Raw genomic sequence first — 6,333 nt, forward strand, 5'->3', positions numbered from 1 at the left:
TGGGCCACGCAGTCCTCCCAGTTTTCCCCGCACTGACGGAGGCGCAGATGGAGACGACCCGTCGCATCCCCACGAGGAGTATCTCCCCGAGCCTCTCACGTCATTGCAGCGAGCGGAGCTCCGCCGCCGGAACATGGATGCACTTCACACTCCTATCATTGGAGAAACCCCCGAGGCCCGGGCCTTGGAGGACGCGCGCTTGGCTAACTTGTCCGAGCACACTCGACTGGAGAATTTTCAGCGAGCACGTCAACGGGTTCGAGAATACAGTCGACGCCAGCTCTTTCCGCCCCCGCAGGTATATCGAACTCCGATTCAGAATTTGGCAGCTGTAGCCCGTATAGTAGAATCAATTCATCCCTCCCAGTCAGAGGCTGGCAGAGGCTTGTTGCAAATCAGAGCATTGCTCCGGGCAGCGGGAGACCAGAATTCCGCTATTTCTCAGTCGCGGAACAGGATCCATAGCCGATCCGTTGCAGCGGATACAGTCCAGTCGGCTCACAGCCCAAGATCGCCCCCGAGGCGTGAGGGGCGTGGAGACCGGCGTGATCAGCACAGAAGGAATGAGCAGTATGATCACCGATTCGATCGTGATGATCGACGTCGAGTGCCAACCCCTCCCCTGAGGAGTGGATCATATGTGCCTCGACAGCAGGATGACAGACGCCCTCGTAGTGTTGGGCGGAGAATTCCAGTTGACCCCAGGGAACCGGGCTTTGATGCGAGATTCATTCTCGTTCAAGGTTTGATCGACAGGAACAGAGCTCACCGAGAAGGCCACGACAGAGATGCACCTACCAGTAGTAGAGTGCATGTTTCAGGGCCGGAGTGTTTCAGTCGAGCCATCAGAGCCGCTGTGATTCCTCCCAGCTTCAGGTTGGCGACTGGAGTTAGTAAGTTCACCGGTGAGTCTAAGCCCGATACTTGGCTCGAAGACTACCGAGTGGCTGTCCAGATTGGCGGTGGCAATGATGAGGTAGCCATGAAGCACCTGCCTCTCATGTTAGAGGGCTCGGCCAAAGCGTGGCTGAATCAGTTAGCACCCAACAGCATTTACACTTGGGGGGATCTCTCCCGAGTGTTTGTCACAACATTTGAAGGAACATGCAAGCGACCTGCAGGTCTTACGGAATTGCGGTCTTGCGTGCAGAAGCCGAATGAAACTTTGAGGGATTACATCCAGAGGTTGATCACGTTGCATCACACAGTTGAAAATGTACCAGATCATCAAGCAGTTTGTGCCTTTAAAGAAGGCGTTAAGTATAGAGAATTGAATCTGAAGTTCGGTCGAACCTGAGAGATGTCTCTGAATCGGATGATGGAGATTGCCACCAAATACGCTAATGGTGAAGATGAGGATCGACTCCGGAGTGGCAAGCATAAGTCAGTCACCCAGGAAACCGGAGGAAATTCTAGTCGGAAACAGAAGCGGAAAGCCGAGCCAGCCGCTCTCGGGGAGGCCCTGGCCGTAACCCAGGGAAAGTTTAAGGGAAAACCCAAAGGACCTTGGAACCCCAAGAAAGTTAAAGACCAATATGGAAATGATGTTTTGGATCTGCCGTGTCACATCCACACCAAGAAAGATGAAGAGGGTAAACTCATTTACCCAAAGCATACCACTCGACAGTGTCGGCTCTTGATCCAGCAGTTTCAGGGCAAGCAGCCCAAAGATAAGGAAAAGGAGTCGGACAAAGTTGAGGACAAGGAAGATAGTGACGATGGATACCCCCAGGGCAATTCCACCTTGATGATTTTTACTGATGTTGAAAGCAAAAGTCGACTGAAGGTTATTAACCGTGAGGTGAATATGGTTGCTCCGGCAACACCCAGTTATCTGAAGTGGTCTCAGACTGCCATCACATTCGACCAATCTGATCACCCTACACACATTGCCACCCCTGGGAGGCAAGCTTTGGTGGTCGACCCAGTTGTCGAAGGCACTCAACTGACCAAAGTCCTGATGGATGGTGGCAGTGGTTTGAACATACTGTATGCAGAAACATTGAAAGGGATGGGCATTCTGATGTCCAGGCTCAGTGCCAGTAACATGAATTTCCATGGAGTCATTCCTGGGAACAAAGCCGAGTCACTCGGCCAAATTGCACTTGATGTGGTTTTCGGTGATTCCAAGAATTACCGCAAGGAAAAGTTAACATTTGAAGTGGTGGATTTCCAGAGTACTTATCATGCTATTTTGGGCAGGCCAGCTTATGCACGCTTCATGGCTCGACCATGTTATGTGTATCTCAAATTGAAGATGCCCGGTCCCAAAGGTGTGATCACTGTTACAGGCAATCGGAAGAAAGCAGAAGAGTGTTTTCAGAAAGGCTCAAAGATTGCTGATGCTCAGATGGCAGTGATCGAGCTGCAAAAGTATCAGAAGACTGCAGATCCGAGTGAGTTGCTACGAGCTAAGAAGCCTGCCTCAGAATCAGCTTTTCAGTCGTCCGGTGAAACGAAACCAGTTCACATTCACCCGACCGATCCAAATGCTGCTCCGACTCACATCTCAACGACGCTCGACTCCAAATAGGAAGAAGCGCTCATCCAGTTCCTCCGTGAGAACTGGGACATCTTCACATGGAAGCCTTCTGACATGCCTGGAGTTCCCAGGGGGCTGGCTGAGCACCGTCTACGAGTCGACCCAAAAGTTAAACCTGTGAAAGAACATCTTCGACGGTCCGCCGTCCAGAAGAGGAAGGCTATTGGTGAGGAGGTGGCTCGGCTCCTAGTAGCAGAGTTCATCCGAGAGATTTACCACTCCGAGTGGCTCGCCAATGTTGTCATGGTCCCCAAGAAGGATAAGTCACTTCGCATGTGCATTGACTTTAAGCATATCAATCGGGCCTGCCCGAAAGATCATTTTCCTCTCCCTCGCATCGACCAAATAGTCGACTCGACCGTGGGGTGTGAGCGATTGTCTTTTCTAGATGCCTACTCAGGGTACCATCAGATCCGTCTGTATGGGCCCGATGAGATCAAAACTGCTTTCATCAGTCCATTCGGGTGCTTCTGTTATGTCACCATGCCATTCGGCCTCAAGAATTCCGGAGCCATGTTCATGAGGATGATTCAGAAGTGTTTTCTCACTCAAATCAGTCGGAATGTGGAAGCGTACATGGATGATATTGTGGTCAAGTCACGGAAGGGTTCCGGCCTGCTGACTGACCTTGCTGAAACCTTTGCCAACCTCAGAAGGTACGATATCAAGCTCAATCCATCAAAGTGCACATTCGGAGTTCCAGGGGGAAAGTTACTCGGTTTTCTCGTTTCTGAACAAGGAATCGACGCCAATCCTGAAAAGGTTGGAACTATACTTCGGATGAAGCGTCCTGTGCGCGTGCACGATGTCCAGAAGCTTACAGGTTGCTTGGCCGCTTTAAGTCGATTCATCTCTCGACTCGGTGAAAAGGCATTGCCTCTTTACCGACTGATGAAGAAGTCTGACAAGTTCGAGTGGACTCCAGAAGCTGATGCAGCGTTTGCAGAGCTCAAAGCCCTGCTCTCCACCCAGCCGGTGCTTGCTGCCCCAATTAGCAAAGAGCCTTTGCTGCTTTACATTGCAGCCATGGGACAAGTTGTCAGTACAGTACTTACGGTCGAGCGGGAAGAAGAAGGAAAGGCCTTCAAAGTTCAGCGCCTAGTATACTATGTTTCTGAAGTTCTGACTCCTTAAGCAAAGATATCCTCATTACCAGAAGCTTGTATATGGGATTTATATGACCACGAAGAAGGTTGCACATTACTTCTTTGACCACTCCATTACAGTCGTCAGCGACGCCCCACTGTCAGAGATTTTGCACAACAGAGATGCAACTGGTCGAGTGGCAAAATGGGCGATTGAACTCCTTCCCCTAGATATCAAGTTTGAAGCAAAGAAGGCTATCAAGTCCCAGGCAATTGCAGATTTCGTCGCCGAGTGGATTGAATAGCAACTTCCGACAAAAGTTCACTCGGAGCACTGGACCATGTTCTTCAATGGATCTAAGATGCTGAATGGTTCCGGTGCTGGGGTAGTATTGGTTTCCCCGTGAGGAGATAAGCTCAGATATGTTCTCCAGATTCACATCGATTCCTCCAATAACGAAGCAGAATATGAAGCGCTTTTATATGGGTTGCGCATGGCCATTTCACTCGGCGTCCGTCGCCTCATGGTCTATGGCGACTCAGATTTGGTGGTTAATCAGGTGATGAAGGAGTGGGACGTCAGAAGTCCAGCTATGACTGGTTATTGCAATGCAGTGAGAAAGTTAGAGAAGAAATTCGAGGGGTTAGAGCTTCATCATATCCCCCGACTGAAAAATCAAGCAGCTGATGATTTGGCAAAGATAGGTTCCAAGAGAGAAGCCATTCCCAGCAATGTGTTTTTGGAACATATCCACTCACCATCAGTCCAGGAAGATCCTTTTACAGAAGAAGCCCCGCAGCCAAAGAGTGCCACGGATCCGACTGAAGTCGAAATTCCAGCAGTGGTCGACCTAATCATGGAAGTCTTGGTAGTCACTCCCGACTGGACGATACCATACATCGCGTATATCCTGAGAAAAGAACTCCCGGAGGACGAGGAAGAGGCTCGACAGATCGTCCGTCGATCCAAAGCCTTTACAGTCATAAAGGGACAGTTGTATAGAGAAAGCACGACTGGAGTCGGCCAGAAGTGCGTAACACCGGAAGAAGGTCAGATAATCCTTGATGATATCCACTCGGGGACCTGTGGTCACCATGCGTCCTCTCGGACCATCATGGCTAAAGCATACCGAGCGGGATTCTACTGGCCAAGGGCAAACGAAATGGCAAAAGAGATAGTCGACAAGTGTGAAGGGTGCCAGTTCTACTCCAACATGTCGCACAAACCCGCATCAGCCCTGAAGACCATTCCACTCGTCTGGCATTTTGTTGTTTGGGGACTGGATATGGTTGGGCCATTGAGAACGGGCAGGAGCGGTTTCACACATGTGCTTGTGGCAGTCGACAAGTTCACCAAATGGATTGAAGCTAAGCCTATCAAGAATCTTGATGCTTGCACGGTCATCAGTTTCATCAGGGAGTTAACATTCGGATATGGAGTCCCGCATAGCATCATCACTGACAATGGACTGAACTTTGATTTAGACAAGTTCAGAGCTTTTTGCGCCTCTCAAGGCACGCGAGTCGACTACGCGTCGGTCGCCCACCCCCAGTCGAATAGACAAGCAGAAAGGGCAAATGGTCTGATTCTCAAAGGGCTAAAACCTCGGCTGATGCGTGATATCAAGCACGCAGTAGGCGCGTGGGTCGACGAGCTTCCGTCAGTTCTGTGGGGATTGAGGACCACCCCGAATTGGTCGACTGGAAGAACCCCGTTCTTTCTGGTTTACGGAGCGGAGGCAGTTCTGCCGAGTGATCTACTTCACAATGCACCCCGAGTCGAGCTTTACACCGAAGATGAAGCAGAGCAAGCCTGGCAAGACGCTGTCGACCTCCTGGAAGAAGAAAGAGAAATGGCTATGATCCGATCGACCATTTATCAGCAAGACTTACGTCGATTCCATGCCAGAAATGTGAAGAGTCGAGCCTTCCAAGAAGGAGATTTGGTCCTCCGAGTGGATCAATAGAAACCACACAAGCTCACTCCTACTTGGGAAGGCCCCTTCATCATCACCAAAGTCCTCCACAATGAAGCGTATCACCTTTACAATGTCGATCGCCAGATCGATGAGCCACGAGCTTGGAATGCGGAACTTCTCCGCCCCTTTTACACTTGAATTCTCACTCGGATGAGATGTAATAAGAAAAACTTCTGTAGTCTATTTATCAAAGACAAGAGTGTTACAATTTTTCCAGTAATTGTTGTTGCTTTTGTTTGCGTGTGAAATCCCCCAGTGGGTAGCTTAGCTGCGAATCCGTTTCGCTTAAGTCTATAAAAAAATCCCACCGAGTGGTGAGTCAGTCTCCCACTCGGGAGCTTAGCTGCGAACCCGTTTCGCCTAAGTATTTGAAAATCCTACCGAGTGGTGAGCCAGCCTCCCACTCGGAGGCTTAGCTGCGAACCCGCTTCGCCTAAGTTTGAAAAATCCTACCGAGTGATGAGCAAACCTCCCACTCGGGGGCTTAGCCGTAGCCCAGTGCTCGCCTAAGTTTGAAAAAATCCTACCGAGTGATGAGCAAACCTCCCACTCGGGGGCTTAGCTACAGCCTAGTGATCGCCTAAGTGTTTAAAATCCTACCGAGTGGTGAGCAAACCTCCCACTCGGGGGCTCAGCTGCAGTCCAGTACTCGCCTAAGTTTGAAAAAATCCTACCGAGTGGTGAGCAAACCTCCCACTCGGGGGCTTAGCTGCAGTCCAGTACTCGC

The sequence above is a fragment of the Triticum dicoccoides genome, chromosome 6A (genome assembly GCF_002162155.2).
Source record: "Triticum dicoccoides isolate Atlit2015 ecotype Zavitan chromosome 6A, WEW_v2.0, whole genome shotgun sequence".
In the NCBI taxonomy this organism is placed as follows: Eukaryota; Viridiplantae; Streptophyta; class Magnoliopsida; order Poales; family Poaceae; genus Triticum; species Triticum dicoccoides.